Source organism: Aedes aegypti, chromosome 2 (genome assembly GCF_002204515.2).
Source record: "Aedes aegypti strain LVP_AGWG chromosome 2, AaegL5.0 Primary Assembly, whole genome shotgun sequence".
Classification (NCBI taxonomy): domain Eukaryota; kingdom Metazoa; phylum Arthropoda; class Insecta; order Diptera; family Culicidae; genus Aedes; species Aedes aegypti.
Genome location: NC_035108.1, coordinates 411,992,023 through 412,010,416, shown reverse-complemented (window position 1 = coordinate 412,010,416; position 18,394 = coordinate 411,992,023). Strand labels below are relative to the sequence as shown.

At 37.5% G+C, this 18,394-nt stretch overlaps 1 protein-coding gene across 1 annotated transcript in view; it reads left to right on the top strand.

Annotated features, from left to right (window-relative positions):
- Positions 1-311: 311 nt before the first annotated feature.
- LOC5569070 (LIM domain transcription factor LMO4) overlaps positions 312-18,394 on the top strand; it is a 194,707-nt gene continuing 176,624 nt past the window's right edge. The window contains exon 1 of the mRNA XM_021847348.1: positions 312-356. The gene's annotated coding sequence lies outside the window, so the exon portion shown is untranslated. The remainder of the gene's footprint in view (positions 357-18,394) is intronic.

The window sequence follows — 18,394 nt, the reverse complement described above, 5'->3', positions numbered from 1 at the left end:
CTTATATTTGTCTCACAATATAAATACGTAAAAATATTCATTGGGCAATGAAAGTTTGCAATCATCAACCATGGCAGGCAATTCTCAAAAGCATTAAATGTGGCTTAACACTTATTGGAAAAAAGAATCTTCACAAAATTGCAAGCATCAAGATTTGACAAGGCTCATATTATGAACTGATTCAAACTTAGAAATTACAAATTTTAGACGCAAAAATCCCTATGTATCGTTCCAATTGTAAAATTATGAATCAATAATTACAATATGCTTACTGACCCAAGTTTTTCCATTTTTTCAGGCTTTTGAATCGTTTTCATTATACGTGGATTGAACAATGCCGACATTTGTCAAAACAGGTAAATTCAATATACTCTTATTAAGTATTTCATAATCGATGTATTTTATAGCAACACAACTTTGTTTCAAAGACCTTATACGTCACTATTTCCAGTGGACGATTTGTCTTTTGAAGACAGCACCACACAACAGACTAGCATGCAACGCCCAGTGGCACAGTCAGAAATCATTCCTCACGAAAAGTTTTTTTCAGACTGAGTTGTGAATCAAACCTACACTCATGTACACAATACGCTTTACGACACTCGTAAAGTTCTTAGATGTTGAAGTTTTACCATCTGAAATCTTTCATTTGCGTTTCAGGCGTTGTCGTGAAATATTTTGGATTACCATTTTTACACGGATTACGCTAGGATTTACGTTATTAAGTGGAAAGCCCTAATGAATCCACCTACCCTATCCCATTAAAAAGAACGGAGAAACGTACCGTGTCTAATAAATCTATATCACATTATTTCAAAATGAGCATAATTTTTTTCTGTTTCTCGTTGGTTTTTGTTTAAATTTTTAGAACTTCCCGAAGCACTCTCCTAGTTTATGGTCCGAAAAACTTGAGAATTTGGTCCGAATGGTTCCGGAGTTATTTCGAAATGTCCTGGGATACCAAAATTAACCGTATCATTCTTTCGAAGGATATCTCAAGACCCTGATATGCTAGAACAGGGTTTCTCAACCGTTGATCCGCGCACCCCTAGGGGGCCCTAACGACTTCACAAGGGGTTCACGAAGCCATTATTGTGAGTCATTTTCCTAAATTCTAAATTTACCTTACCGGGTTTGCATGTTTTTATTTTTCAGTGCGAACAAAAAAATTAAACTAACATAGTTAAAAATTTTTTGATCTAATTTTTTACAATTTTTCCCAGCTTTTTTTGAGCGATCATGGGCATATTCTGTTGAAGTAGGGATAAACTGTCGCTGCAGAATAATACTGGTGCAATTAAAATAGGAGCGAACAATGTCTTTTTTGCTACGTGTTGGTTGATAATAGACTCACTGTATGGTGTTGAAGAAGCACAAAGTTCTATAACTTTGCTTAATTCTGCAGACAAGTATCTAAAAAATTTTAAAGAGTTCCTGGCGAATATTTTACCGAAACTTTCTAATGATCAACGGTCGTTATTTTGTTTATATGAAGCCTGTAAGAAAGTTTCTTATAATATGCAAAGCTGCTTGCAGAGATGATGCTAAGGGAAAACATAATCTATTTTTGAAAGTAAAACTTCCCAGAATCTGGTATGTCGTTTGGGGATACCCGAATAAGTCTTTCAAATTGTTTGATAATCTTCTGTACACACTTTTTTTTTTAATTTTATCAGCCACGTGATATTTTTTTTATTTTTGGTAAGATCAATTATGAAAGTTTCTTATAGGAAATATGCTTTGTTGTCGCCTGTCAAGGTTCTTAGTGGACTCCAGATGATCTAAGAATCATTATCTGAAGTAGAATTCAAACGTGGCTTTTGGCTTTACCAGCAACATATCAATAATTTTTTTTCATGGGGCCGTGAGTTGTTCGTAACACTTTAAAGGAGGTCGCAGCTCAAAAAAGGTTGGGATCCACTGGGCTAGAAGGTTGGTGTCTTTGGAGCAGATCAAGGGCTATCTACCAAAAAAAAACTAATTGGAAATTTATCCGAAAGGTGGCGCTAGTGACTTTTTTTTTTCTTAAATCTTCTTTATCTCAAAATCCTGATAAGCTAGAAGCTTGGTGTCTTCGGCAAAGTTATTCAGCAGATCAAGGACTATCTACATTTTGAAATCCTCAAGAGCTAAAATGTTCCCAAGTAGCCCGTGAAACATCTATTAAAGAAATGTTTCCCAAAAAATGGTTTCAAAGATGTATCATTAAAAGCATATGTAGCTTACCTAGTTCTAGGTCCGTTGCATATTAATCAATAGCTCATAAGGTTCCGTTGTCGTTACAATGAAATTGCTATTCACCCCGTGTTTGACGTCTAACATTATGGAAACAGCGAGATTTGTTGCAAATGTCCTCTGCAAGCATTAATGAAGTCAAGTTCATCAATATGTGGTCTGTAAATTTTCAAACAAACTCTTGCAACTTCTAAAAAAATGCCAATTTAAATGCTGTATTTAAATATACTTTCATTTAGAGCGTCCGCAACATAACTTAATTGCATTCAAGCTGCGTTTCAATACCCACAACTCAAGAAGATTCATCCAAGTTGCTGGTCAAGATCGTCAAGATCAAAGAAAATTTGTTACTTATACCACGGATAAATCCCCAATCAGATTATCCTTCATCTGCTTGATAACTTTTTCCGAAAACACCAACTTTCAAGCTCATCAGGAACTCGTGATATAGAAAAATTGTTACTAGTGCTACCTAGCGGAGAAATTCCCAACTAAGTTTGCTACTGCCAGATAGCCCTTGATATGGTGAACAACTTTGTCGAAGACACTAACCACAGACAAACAGACGTAACACTTAGAACAAATCTCGATCAAAATCACAGTCACGAGGACGAACGTAGAATGCTAAAATCGGTGTGTTTGGCTGACAGGCCAATAGATGGCGGTAGTGTGTAAACGTCAAACATGAACAAAATGCTGCAAGCGCTGCTGGTGGCGGATTGACCACCTGAGCAATTCTCGCTGAAACCAAGTCGCCATCGACACCCTCGTTAGAATTCCAATTTTATGTCACTGATCGCTAGTTTTCGTTAAAACTTAAGGGTGGTCCTTTCGATTTTCTCAAATTGATGGACCCCTCTTACGCCAGCTAGCTAAAAAAAATTTTTTTTGATAAATCTTGGCTATTTCTTCACGTGATATGTCTCATATTTCCCTTGGAAGACATAACAAACTTAGTGGCATCATATAGAGTAAGGATATAGCATTCATTTGAAGTTGAAAAACATTTTAGCGGTCATTTTGAATTTGGCCTCCATCTTTAATTTGTTAAAAAAATCGTTTTTCCACCATTAGCGCACCGCTCGTTTTGAATTCTGAGATCTACATCAGAGATACAAGTTTTCAATCATTGGTATATCATTTGAGTCAGGTGAAGAATAGGAATATTATTTTACGTAAAAAAATCTGGCGGTCATTTTGGATTTTGACGCCATCTTGGATTTTGACGCCATCTTGGTTTTAAGTAGTAGAATGAGTTTTCACATTGTTAGCACTCAACATGTTGAATTTTAATGCTACCGTTACACTTACTCTTCTTATTGTATTACTTTTTTCTGACGTTACGTCCATACTGGAACAGAGCCAGCCCCTCAGCTTAAAAAACAAATTATCCAATAGATTTTTTTAACGCTTATACGCTACTTGAATGATTTTTCTGCATATCTTCGAGTTGACGAATAGCATTAATTCTTTCACTTATTTGGTCTAAAACCATTGATAGAAATGAACAACCAGTTGGTCGGCATTAAGTTAGAGTGGACCAAGTGACATTTTTAATATTTTGAGAAAAATGGACTTAAAGTCTAACACTTTGTAATTTTTGAAATCTTTAAAATGTTGGTTTAATATTTCTACACATCTTTGTACTTTCAAACAAAATAATGTGAAGTGATAACTGGCCTGTGTTAAGACAGACCGGACTAAATGATATTCTGGCGTTCTAAAGATACGTTAGGAACTCTTTCAATTCTGATTGTTTCGATGCTATTTTGATACAGATGCATCATCAAATAGATAAGTTTCATTATTACAGCAAATAATGCAAAAAATAGATATTTCACATGACTGGCTTACGTTTCTTCTGAAACCATGCAAAAGCATTCGGTTCAGTCTGTCTGAACACCGACCAACTAAGAAAACCCAAAATGAATAACTCTGAATGAACTATTTGTTGGTGGGCTGTGAGCACTTGGTTCGCTCTGATTGAACTATAAACCACCGTTCAGTGATTTGGTTCACTCTGACTGAACAATTTCTAGGAAAATAACAATCATATAAAGTTTGCTTGGTCAAACTGGGTGCATATCTCTAAGATAAACATATTATTGACATCAGTATCGTAAATTCTTCAATAGTCCATATCTTCAATCACAAAATCAGTGTCATTACGATAGCTTGAAAATTTTGCAGGGTCAATGCATTGAAGACCAGAAATATTTAAATATGCGTTCAGTAAGAGTGGACCAAATGAAAATTGAGTATCGGCCATAATATACTGATCCAATAAGCGGGTTCTAGGACATTCCATACAGACATGATAGAACTTCCAAAAACTTCTATCGGACTCTGAAATGACTCAAAAATCAATAATCAATCAGTTTAATGATTTTTGACACTTGGTCCGCTCTGTCTGCAGAGAAACTGTTGCAATTTCTGAAGACCCATCCGAATAAAGTAAATGGTAAAAAATCGAAATCAAATGCAACGAGAATTAAATAATATTTATGAATTTCTATTGATGGATGAGAAGATGAACCATTCGATTTGTAAAAATATTGCTAATCACTTGAAATGTCTTCCGTTTTTTCGCATTACTCAGCGCGCTGATCATTTTCGCTGTTATGGTAATAAGCACTTTGTCCACCCTGACTGCATACTTTTATAGATTTATATTGATTATGAGAAATGAAGTTAAGGTAATTTCGCCTCTAATGAAAGAATAATACAAGTTTCCCTAGTTTTGTACTTGGTCCCCTCTGACTTAACTCCGACCAGTTGAACAGCTGAGATAAGGTAAGAAGGAAAGAATTGTTTTATTTTTAACGGAGACCTCATAATTCAACATGATGAGCGCTGAGATGGTAAAAAATCATTCAACTGCTAAAAACCAAGATGGCTTAAAATGATACACCTGCGTTTTGGCATTACGTCCACATCAGAACAAAGCCTGCTTTTCATTTTTCAATTTCGCTATTTTTCACATGTTATTGAGCGGTAGTTAAAACGATACTCTATGGCTCGGAGAATTAACGATTTTTTTGCTCAAAAACTTAAAATTTCCATTCTAAGTTAAAGTACTTTTGGCAATGCTTTACGTTAAAAGTACAGATATTACCACAAGACTTACTAATGCCCTAACACGTAATCTATAAACTTCATTCAATGAACAACTATGCATATGGTTAAAAAAATGGATGTTTTTTCAATCCATGTTTTTAGACGGTTTTCATTTATTGAATTCATTTATTCATTTTTCCTTGGTTCAAAGATATTCTGCTATCAAAAATCGCATTTAAAATAAAATTCCTATTTAACAGCCTGTATTTAAAACTAATAAAGCTGAGTAGCAGGCTCAGTTCCGGTAATGACATAACATCAGGAAAATGATGAATAATAAGATGAAGAATATACGTAACCTTGTTTTTCTTGGTAGCCTCTAAATTCGACATGTTGAGTGCTATCAAGGTGAAAAATTCATTCTACTACTTAAAATCAAAAAGGTGTCAAAATCCAAGATGGTCGCCAGATTTTATCACTCAAAATAATACTCTTATTGTTCACTCGACTAAAACTAAAACTCGAACGATTGAATACTTGTTTCTTTGTAGTACAAAACATAATGTTTGCATTGATTGCACTCGCCATATACATCAAAAACGTAGAACATGATTTAGAAAATCGTTCATTTCATAGGGTAAATACCATGCCCACACAGTTACGAATCACCCACAGTGACGGATCACTTTGGCGTTCAACATCGGATAACTCGCTCAAAACATAAACGTTGACGTAAAACATATGTTTCTTATGTTATACTATTTGTCTTCTACCATTTGTAATGTTAAGCACAACATTCAACCGCTAAATAACGATGTATTTGACGTTAGTTGGTACCACAAAGCTTTCATTACATGGTCGTTTTCTGTAAGAAGTGCCGTCAGCATTCATAAGCTCTCAAAGGTGCTAATATTCAAATGTTATAGCATAAAACATGCTCGTTCGCTTCGAATTAGTATGAATTCATCTTTGGCAAACATTTTTCTTGGTTGTTGACTCTAAATACCGAATATTAGCACTTCTTACTAGTAATCCATAATATTGACCAGGAAATGATTGTTTACCACGGTTATGGATCACTTCCACAGAATGTAGATTTCTGCCATTATAAGCATTGGATTCAACATTTTCAGACAATAGCACTAAGGATTAAACTAATTAAAGGTCACGGTTTGTCAATTTCGTGTTTTAGCAGACAAAAATGAGTGGAAAACTTGGTGTGGAGCGAAAACAGTTCATGTCTCAGTTACTACAATGTAGTATCACAAAAAAAAATGGCTTTTTACCTTTGTTTTCAGCTCTAGCACTGCTATTTTTTGCAGTAATATGTGACGCACTGTTATCTTTCGTCAAATCATGCAATACAGATGCATTCAGTTGAAAATCTCTTGATTTTGCGCACTGATCCGTAATATGTCACAATTTGATCCATAATATGAAAATTGAACCATAATATGGTTTTCAGAAACCGATACAATTTTAAATTTTTATGTAATCCTGTGTAAATAATACACTCAAAACAGTTTACTAACCGAAGGTCCAATTTCAAACGATTCAATTCGTGCTTTTAAATTACAATTTAACGTTTTCCGTTTTATTGAACTTTATAGATTGGACTCCACACTATTTGATCCATAACTGTGGGGTCATGGTACCATTGCTCACCTAGTTTTTGTAGCCTATCTTACGCAATTTTTTCTCAGCTTTCTGATGGTGATCTCAGAATTCAAAACGAGCGATGCGTTAATGGTGAAAAAACTGCTATATCTTTTCTCTATATGATGCCACTAAGTTTGCTATGTGATCCAAAGGAACTATGAGACACATCACGTGAAGAAATACCCGAGATTTATCAAAAAATGGGCTTTTTCGCAAACTGTTTAACTAGCTGGCGTAAGCGGGGTCCACCAATTTGAGAAAATCGAAAGGACCACCCTAGAGTTTTATCGAAAACTAGCGATCAGTGACATAAAATTGGAATTCTAATGATGGGTGCCGATGGCAGCCTGGTTGCAGCGAGAATTGCTCACCTACCATATTTTTGAATCGACCGTTAAAAGCGTGGTCGATTGGCAATGATGATAGTGTGACGTCTGTTTGTCTGTGCACTAACCTTCTAGCTCATCAGGATCTTGAGATACAGAATAACGACGAAAATTTGCCACTAGCGCCATCTAGCGGATAAATTTCTTATCAGATCGGATTTTACAATTCGACCGCCTGATACCTCCTGATCTGCCGAGCAGCTTTGCCGAAGACACCAACCTTCAAGCTCATCTCGAAATATAGAGAAATGAAGTAAACCTAACGGATTAATTCCCAATCTGGTTTTTTACTGCCTTCGATATTCCTAACAACTTTGCCGAAGCCCTCAAACTTCTTTATTTTAAGATATATTAAATCGAAGGAAATCTGTTACTAGCGCCACCTAGCGGACAAATTCCTAATGATATATGTTACCGACAGATAGCTTTTGATCTGTTGAACAACTTTGCCAAAGACACCAATTTTCTATCTCATCAGGGTCTTGAAATATCCGTTGAATAGATGATTTGGCCAATTTTGGTACCCCAAGGTAATCCGGAATAACTCTGGAACCACTTGAACTATATTCTCAAGTTTTCCTGACTATAAACTAAAAGAATTTTTCGGGAAGTTTTGAAAATTTCAACAAAAACCACTGAAAAACATGCATTTAAATGTTTTAAAACTAGTGTTTTCAATGGTTATGCTTCCAAAAGGACGTAACTCCAAATTTCGTCTTTCTTCTCATTCAAAACTCCTCATACAAGTTACAAATAACTATATAAACCAACTTTAATTCAAATTTTAATATTATATCTATTCTGATAATCACGGCCAATGAAAACTCGTTTAAATATCTCAGATTTTCTTTGAATTAGTGGACTTACACATTCAAAATGGCGTAAATTCAAAACGGGTCCTACGATTTTTTTTAAATCTTGCCCAGACATCCAGCTTAGCTATAGAAATCGACTGCTGAGCACAGTTTTGATGGAGATTTTTTTCTGATAATAACGGTCAGGGGAGCACCGTGTCTAAGGATTGTCTGAGTATTTTTGTCAATTGTTTGAGAAATCCAATCTTAATTCAACTATCTCTGAATATATTCAATAATTATAGAAGGATTCCCAGAGTAAATATAAGCGGAATTTCACTTTTTTTTACAGCTGATATTGGAGGAATTCCTACACACTTTAAAAATGGGGACTATAGTGAAATTTCACCGTAATCTCAACAGCTGAGCGTTCGGGTAAAATCAACTACAATCTGTAAAATTGCTGAACAAAATTAAAAAAAAAACTCGAGAACGCTCCAACCGGGATTTTGAATCCCGTCCTACCAATGAGGAAGCAGGCTTAAAAGTCAGGTTGCACTGCGTGTGGATCAAAAAGTGGTGCCAGAGCGACTGTCAAACGGTTTCACAGAAGTTCTGTGTAAATAATGCTGTCATCGAACTGTCCGTCAGGCAGCATCTAGTTGTTACGTAACGTTAAAACTTTCGACCCGCTCCCTCTAGAGCGTTACGTTATTTTGTGTATGACGCCTTAGTATTTTACAAGGGTACATTGAATTTGATTGTACTTAAGGATTCTATCGGTGAAATAGTCAATTTTACGTATTTCTTCGGTAAAATATTAGATTTCAAAGGAAAATCTTTATATTTGTCAATTACAGTTCAAATGCAGTGATTTTTTTCACAGGATACGGTAATTTATTCTAAGTGTATGGCATTATGGCGATTCAAAAAATAAAAATGTTTCAAAATCTGATCTCCCATATCCTCCTTACCATCCTTACCCTAAAAATAGTGAAACTTTAAAGTAGATGCAGTACCGTGTACCTTTTAATTCCGCTCCTAAATGCTTATCTTTCACAGATACGCGTATTTCGACTACCACTTGCAGTCTTCTTCAGTGTCAGTTACTCGTATCCACTGTGGGTACGAGTAACTGACACTGAAGAAGACTGCAAGTGGTAGTCGAAATACGCGTATCTGTCAAAGATAAGCATTTAGGAGCGGAATTAAAAGGTACACGGTACTCCATCTACTTTAAAGTTTCTCTATTTGAGATTCTGCTCAGAGGATTCGAACATTCATTAAAGAGCTAAAAATAGTGTTCTGTGAAAAATTTCAGCACTTTCGGTGTAGATTTGAAGGTGACCCAAAGACAATGTCGGTTTATCTAGGAATTGCTATGGAGAGAAATTGAAAAATGAATTGAAATTTTTAAAACTCGTTGGTAGCGTAATGTTAGTACAAGCTCATGATCCCATAGTGAAAACTCATTCTGCAACCCTCAATGAAGGATGTTGCTGAAGGAACAATCCCCCTTGAACTGATTTTGTAAGGGTTTTTTGTAAAAGTTTTCAGGTCTATAATCCTATATAAAGCTAAATAATAGCAAACAAACTCATCAATATCTATTCTGCTATTCGTCGGAGATTGATTTGCTCTCTCCAGAATATTATGGTGTGAAGAGTAAGTTCTCACTATGGGATGATAAGTTTGTATTAACATTCCAGTACTAACGTGCTTGGAACATTTTTCAAAATTTCTCCATAGAAATTTCCAAATAAACGGGGTAGGTCTGACAGTCTAAATGATTGCCTAAAATGCAAAGCTTCTCTGAATGTTTCTTTTTCTTATTATTGGCATTGCGTCTCCCTGGGACAAAGCCTGCTTCTCCGCTTAGCGTTCTTATGAGCTCTTCCATAATCATTAACTGAGAGCTTTCTTTGCCAAGGTTGCCATTTTTGCATCGATATATCGTGTTTTTTTACAAGGGAGAAATCTGCAAACAGATCCCTTAGAAGGTATCTCAGGGAATGCGGGGATGACGCACCAACGACGACCCGCTAAAACCGGCCTATGCACTGTGCTTGAGCATTGCTCAAGTGGTGAACAGTGCATCGACATGACCCTTGGACTCAGACCCTTATCTCCCCGCAACCACCTTACGGTATTTCTTCGGAGAGGGACCAGTGCAACAAGTGTAGCAGAAGTAGCCTAGGCAAACTGCTTCTCCTAGCCGACTTAAACAATGTTACAAGGGACCAGCCTCGGCAGCCGCCTCTTGGTCGGCGCACCATAGGCGCTGCAATTCTAACATAATGTGAGTGACAGCCGTAGTTACTGCATTCCAGCACTCGGCTTCCGCACACATTCGCTATATTATATTGTCGGGGAACGTGTTCCCTCCGCATGTATTGAGCATGCGACCTCTCACAACAATGAAACGGGGGCAATCGAACACGACATGCTCCACTGTTTCCTCCACACCAGTACAATTGGGGCACGCAGGACATTCTGAGTGCCCGAACCTATGCAGGTACTGTCTATAGCAACCATGTCCTGACAGAAACTGCGTCAGGTGGAAGTTCACTTCCCCGTGGTTTCTACTATACCAATCTGACATATTTTGTATTAGCCAATGGATCCATCTACCCTTAGTGGAGTTATCCCATTCCTGCTGCCAACTTCTGAGCGTTTCCTCTTTACACGTGTCGCGGAATCCTTTGGTACCCCTATAGTTGAAGCATTGAACATCTTCCTTGATGATAAGCTCGATGGGCGTCATCCCGGCTATGATGCACACGGCCTTTTTAAATATCGTCCGGTATGCACTTGCTACTCTTAAGCACATTATCCTGTACGTGCTTTCCAACCGCTTTAGGTTTCTGGCCGTTCTATGCGCTTTTGACCAGATTGGTCCTACATACCTTAATATGGATAGCGCCACGCTTGCCAGTAGCTTGAATTTGCTGGCAATTACAGCAGAGCTGTAAGACATCATTCTCGAAAGCGCCACTATAGCCGTAGATGCCCTTTTACAGGCATATTCAACGTGACTAGCGAAGCTGAGCTTGTCATCGATCATTACCCCAAGATGCCTAAGGGATCGCTTGGACTCTATGGTGCAATCACCTACCGAGATAAGCGCCCGTTGCTTGGACTTGCGGTTGTTGACCACCACCACCTCAGTCTTGTGACGGCCAGTCATAGTTTCCTAGACTTCATCCATTCCTCAACTATGGAAATAGGCACTGCTGCTGTCAACTCTATTTCCTCCATCGATTTACCATAGACCACTAGGGTGATATCGTCGGCGAAGCCAACAATCTTAACACCCGTCGGAGAAGGTAACCTCAGAACGTCATCGTACATCGCATTCCATAACAGCGGGCCCAGGATTGAACCTTGAGGTACTCCCGCGGCAATTCGAACGCTTTTCTGCCCCTACTCTGTTTCATACAGTAGAATCTTCCCCAGCAACACACATGTTATAATTGTGTATTATCTACTGATATATAACCAAAACTAGTCATATATAAGTTGATAATACACAATTATAACATGTGTGTTACTCGGGCTACCATCAAAATAGCTTTCTAGAAGCTAACACAACTGCACCGGTACCTTAAGGTGGTGAAGCGCGTGTGCTATTGCTTCCCAGCTTACGCTGTTGAACACATTTTTCACATCCAGAGTGACAACCGCATAGTAACGGATGCCGCTCCTGTTATGCTCGATTGCCACCTCAGCTGTCTGGACGACCGACTGGATGGCATCCAGAGTAGATTTACCTTTTCTGAATCCAAACTGGTTGGTGGACAGGCCATCCGCACTCTCCGTATACGGTACTAGCCTGTTGAGAATCAACCTCTCCAATAACTTGCCCGTCGTATCTAGTAGACAGATAGGTCTATACGCCGACGAGTCATCTGGTGGTTTCCCCGCCTTTGGTAGTAGCACCAATTTCTGTCGCTTCCATACATCCGGGAAGATTCCTTGATCTATACAGCGTTACATCGTGGTTCTGAACATGTCTGGATCCACGTTCACTGCCGCTTTCAGGGCCACATTCGGGATACCATCGGGTCGCGGTGCCTTGTTTGACGCGAATGATTTCACGACTTCTACCAGCTCTTCATTCGTCACTCCCGCCACTTCTTCTCCTTCGTCTGCCGCATACGGCGCTGGGGGCTATGGGCTTATGGGATGGTGCGAGTACATCGATTATCGATCGCAGCAACTCGGGCAACTTTTCTTGGGGCGCTATGGCTCCTTTGGTCTTAGCCATTACCACTCTGTAGGCGTCACCCCATGGACTAGAATTGGCACTCTCGCATAGCCTAACAAAGCATGCCCGTTTTCGACTCTTGATTTCCTTTTTGAGAGCCAACTTTGCCTCTCTAAATGCTGCACCGCGTTCTTCTCTTTGTGCTTCTCTACGTACGCGTTGCATTCTTCGTCTAGCCCGAAGGCAGATTGCTAGAAGATTTGCAATTGATTCGCACCACCAGTACATCGGCGGCCTGTTCTCTCTAGGAGGGGCTTTTCTCGGCATGGAAGCATCACAAACTCGTGATATCACAGCAACTAGCTGTTCAACGTTTAGGTCCAGGTGGACATACCGGGAATCGAACCCAGACACCTTCTTTGCTTTGTAGCCGCGGACTCTTACCACACGGCTAAGAGAGGGCTCAATTGCACCAATTGCCCATCATTGCACCATGCTTTGTTTGAATTGTCATATAATTTATCAAAAAACTTGCAACCGAGTGAGTTACCGCGTATATCAGACAGTATTATAATGTTGATACTTTATATCTTGGTTTGAAATGTTTTTGACGGGATTAAAACACATTTTGTTACGTTTTTGTTACTATTCATAAACTTTTTGTAATAATTTTAGTTATTTTAACAATATTCTGCATCAAATTTGTAACAACCTGTGTTCTAAGAAACCTTATAACATAATAACATGAGCTGATATAATTTTTTTATGTACCCTCAGTCGGGCATGCTCACGTATTCATTTCAAATTCCATCTATTTTTTATCAAAACGAATCTTTTCCCATATCTTACCTCCTAGTGTTTTCTTGAGGAAGTGCAGAAGACTACTCGGCTTCCATAAAGCAAATTGCAGGTCAGAATTTTCCTTCCATCCCCAAATTGACCTGCATTCGAACGCAGCCGGCGCTTTTATTGTTTGTTATAATAATGAGAGCACCAGTACTTACACATTGAAAATGCTACTGGTCCCGAGAGCGTCTGTGCGTCCCTGTGTAAGAACAGCTCTTCTTGCGCTTGCGGGGTATCAACTGTGGGCGGTCAATCATGCTCATGCTCTTTTTGAATGAAATATTTTGTTTAAAATCAAACAAATTCTTCCAGATTCTTCTGACAATCCTTCTCCCATCGCCATAATTCTTTGAAAACGGTACCTTGTGTACAATACACATATCTTCTCTTCGTTAAATACGTTATTCCAAAAGGAGAAGGATTGAAACAATTACGAATAATTACCCTCCCGGTACTGTTGCTGTTCCCAGATGGGACGACCTACATTTATATCTTCAAACAAGTGGAGTGAGAGCTTCCATCTTTCGTTCTCCACTCGAATGTAGTATTATCAGCATCCAGCAGAAGATCTCTCAACCAACAAGCACACCAAACTGTGGGGAAGGGTTGTTGCCGGTGCCGAAAAGTTGTTGCCTTGGAAAATTTCAATTATCTCGCTCTCTAATTCAATTATCTGAATGATCCACTCGTTGAGAGGCACGAGTTTCCCCAGATCGATGATGCCGAGACGAGTGAGTGTTGGAGCCGAATTTGGCTCCGCTAAGTCCCCGATATAATTAGGTACTTAGTAGACAAATCTACACCCCCTCCCTAGGGGTGGGGCTTTTGATTAGGGTGCACCAGTTAAAAAAATGTTCGAAAAGACATGGTGCTCAATTCTAGAATGAGAGATATGCTTATTTATAGCATTTATGTAGAACATAAAAAAGTCGTTTTTAGAAGGCGGAATCTCTAAACATTTTTTAATTAATTTATTTTATTCTAAAAAATGCAATGTATAAGCGTACCCTTCATTCTAGGTTTGAGTTACTTGGTTTTTCGAACATGGATTTTTTCTGGAGCACCCTACTCTTAATATGCTGCCTCCAAATGGTCGATAGCGCTACATTACGGCAACTCGAAGCAAGGAGCACCCTTGACATCCTGATTAGATATTAATTGGAATTTGCTCAAAATCCTTTCAATGCAGCATTTCTCGTCATGTCGATAGTTGGCTATAGGGGCTCGGGCATGCTGTCTTCCATGCCGTCTGCCAAGAAGGAGCCACCAGCGGCAGACATCAGGCAGCATCCCATCCATTGTCTGGCAAAATCCTGCTAATTACTGGAAATGTAAATAATTCACTAATTACGTCCCCATTCTGTGATGTTTCGCTTCGCTTTCCTATCATCAATCATCAGAGGAAACAATTAACGAGATTCCTGATGGCTCACAATGCTTCGCGTCATCACCTCCACTCTCGCCGTTCCTTGCAGCCAGCGCAACGTAATCACCAAACCACCCAACAGAACTCTCGATCCATCAAGTCTCTCCCTTCGGGAGCGAGGATATTCATTTATAAATTAGCTCCTGGCTGGCAGCAGCGTCAGCTATTGTAACACAACTCCCACGAAATGCCGCTCCACTCTCCTTCAGTTCGTTCGTTCGGTGATGCCCCCCATTTGAATGCGTCCCGTTTACAATCCTTTGAGGTGGCCGCTGATCCTACCGTGGAATCCTCGCTTCTTCCGCTGTGGTGGTAGTGCAGTACGCTAAAGCTTGGACTCAATCATCGCACTCGATAATTAAATACTGCCTCAAGCTGCATCACGATGCTGCACGCTACGACTGACTATCCCAGCGTAAGTAGATAGTAGGTGAATGGTGGTAAAACCTGAGAGTTCCTATATCCAGATGCTCAGTTCAATAGACTTAAGATATACTATTAAAAACCTTATCAAAGTTAAAAAAAAGGCTTTTGTTCAGCATGTTTTGCAAAATTGGATGTCACAGAACATCAATGCTGCTAAGTGTTTGTTCTTTTTTTAAATTCCTTTATAAGTATCACTTCAAACATGACTTTCATTTCTTATCTAGGTATTCTGTATTCAGTAACTCTATCATCTTAATTTGATTAAACTTAATTTGAATTATACTTTTATTACCATTTTGTTAACAGCATATTGTATTTCATTTTCGTAGCAGATCAGATTTTTTACGGGTGAGTTGATTTCTCCCACTTATAGAAGATTTTTTTTTTAATTTATTTAACCTTATTTTAACTAAATATAAAACGCATTATTCGTAAAAAAAGAAGATTGCAATGGTTTTTGCAAAAAAAATAAATAAATGTTATTTGTCATCTGTTACAATAATACATCATTGGACTTTCTGTGTAATTAATAATAATATACAGAAAAGGAGCTTCAAAATCATTTCTAAAACTTTATTTCCAATCTTCCGCAGAACTTCCTGATATAAAAATGCTAGTCCATATTGGTACAGCATACAACAAGGCTGGCCTGAAAATTTGTTCGAATATTAGAAGCTTGCTCTCAATAAAAAGTTTGAAAGTTAAATTTTTATCCAGCATAAGCCGTAGATGCTAAACTTTATCTGACTAATTTATTGGAACCCCTCTCACCGTGACAAAATGTCTATTTGAAGGTTTTAACTGAAGAGCTTTTGGTTTATGTGGAAGTAATTTGTTTTACTTAAAATATTACAACAAAAAACCCTATTTATTGGACCCATTTAACTGTAACTCAAAATTGAAAGCTATGGCATATAGCTTTTTTCGACATTTAATTGATTGTGCAAGCCAAGTGAACATGTTTGAGTAAAACAATAAATTTCCGATAACACTCAACATTTATTTTACCCAGAAAACCACACAGAACACGTATTTCCTCAGCTTTTTTGTCTGTAAATCAAAATTGAAGGCTATGACATGTAGTTTTTCGGCCTGAATTTACTTGTAGAAGTCAAGTGAATGTGTTTGAGTAGAAAAAGAAATTTTTGACCACACTCAAAATTGTTTTTACCAAGAAAACAACACAAAAATTGGTAAAGTCAAATGAAAATGTTTGATTAAAAAAATCCCATTACACTTGAAATTTGATTCACTTAGAAAACACTTTTTCATTCACTTGTAGAAGTCACCTGTTTTCTGGGTAAAATAAATTTTGAGTTTAACTCAAATATGTTCACTTGGCTTTCAGTTGCAGACAAATTGGTTCACAAAAAAGGGTTTTCGTAATACTTTAAGTAAAAGAAATTTTGAGTGTAATCTAAAATTTCAAATTCTGCTCAAACATATTTACTACACTCAAAAAACGGTATGTTTCCGCTTTGAATTTTGTTTAATTGTTGAATTTGTTAAAGTAAATGCCTTTTCCAAAAAACTAGGAAGTGCCTTTTGCTTAATAACTATTTCAAAAACCTAAAAATTAACATCAATCTTGAATAGTGCTTGAAAACGACAAAGATGGTTAAAGTTGCACTTCCTTTTTTCTGAGGTGGGTTGGGTGTACAGAAGGGCAATTCAAAATTTAAAAATAATTGAAAATTCAATCTCCCATATCTTCCTTACTATCCTTACCATGAAAATAGTGAGCAGTGAAATTTTTAGCTTTCAACCACCTAGGAATTTAAAGGTGGCCCAAAGACAATGTAGGTTTATATGGAAATTACCATGGAGAAATTTTGAAGAATGTTTCAAACACATTAGTACTGCAATGTAAGTAGATATCTATCATCTTATAGTGAAAACTCAATCTTAAAACTTCAATGCAGGATGTTGCTGGAGAAACAAATCTCTTTTGAGCTAATTTTATTAAAAATTTTTGTGGATGTTTGCAGGGCTATAATCCTATATGAAGCTATATAATAGCTAATAGCAAACAAACTCATAAATATCTCTTCTCTTATCTGTTGGATTAAATTGCTGTCCTCAGCAAATTTCTTTATTATGGATCGAGTTTTCACTATGAGATGATAAGTTAGTACTTACAGTATTGGACAACACATTTGCAACTTTTTCGATTTTCCATACAAAATGACCAACTTTGGTAAGCTATATCTCAGTTATCTATGGACCGATTCGAATGAAATTTTGGCAGAACATCAGATATAACTTGAATTTTAACATATATTTTTGAGTGATTTTTCCAATCACAAGTTCTAAAGCAGTAACGATTTGACTAAAGTGAATTTTTTGACCATTTTTTATAAATGCCATAACTAAACATATACAAGGAATAGCTTCATGGCATCTTCAGCAAAGTTGAATATTTTAACGAGATGAACAAATTAATTACTCATTACGCGTGGTAAAGATGGACAAATTATGGGTGAAATTATGAAAAAATCCACGTGCTCGGCTGGGACTTGAACCCAGGACTCTTGTATGCTAGACGAGCGCTTTACCAACTAAGCTACCAAGCCACTTGGTGACCCAATAACTGAGATGGTTACAAGTTTAGAATTCAAATCCCTACAGACCACGCGGACCCGCGTATGTAGGAACATGAGATTATGCAAGGGGTCCGCGTGGTCTGTAGGGATTTGAATTCTAAACTTGTAACCAACTCAGTTATTGGGTCACCAAGTAGCTCGGTAGCTTAGTTGGTAAAGCGCTCGTCTAGCATACAAGAGTCCTGGGTTCAAATCCCAGACGAGCACGTGGATTTTTTTTTCATAATTTCACCCATAATTTGTCCATCTTCACCACGCGTAATGAGTTAATTGATTTAATAACCATGCGGATTGGATTACTGAACAGCTCAATATAAGTGTCAATTTGAGATGAACAAGTTTGCTGAAGACAGTTTTTGTGCAGAGCTTTCAGATTTTGAGATAAAAAGATTCGAATTTTTCGTCAAAAATTACACTTTAGTTAAACCGTTATTACTTATAAACTCGTGATTGGAAAAATTATTCAAAAATATATGTTAAAATTCAAGTTATATCTGATGTTCTGAGAAAATTTCATTCGAATCGGTCCATACATAACTGAGATCTAGCATACCAAACTTGGTCATTTTGTATGGAAAATCGAAAAAGTTGCAATTGTTTTGTCCAATACTGTACATAACAGTATATTTTTCAAAATTTCTCCATAGTAATTTCCATATGAACCTACATCGTCATTGAGCCACCTCTAAAACGCCTCTTAGAAAGCTCAAAATTTCTCAGAACACTATTTTCATTATAAGGATGATCAGGAAGAT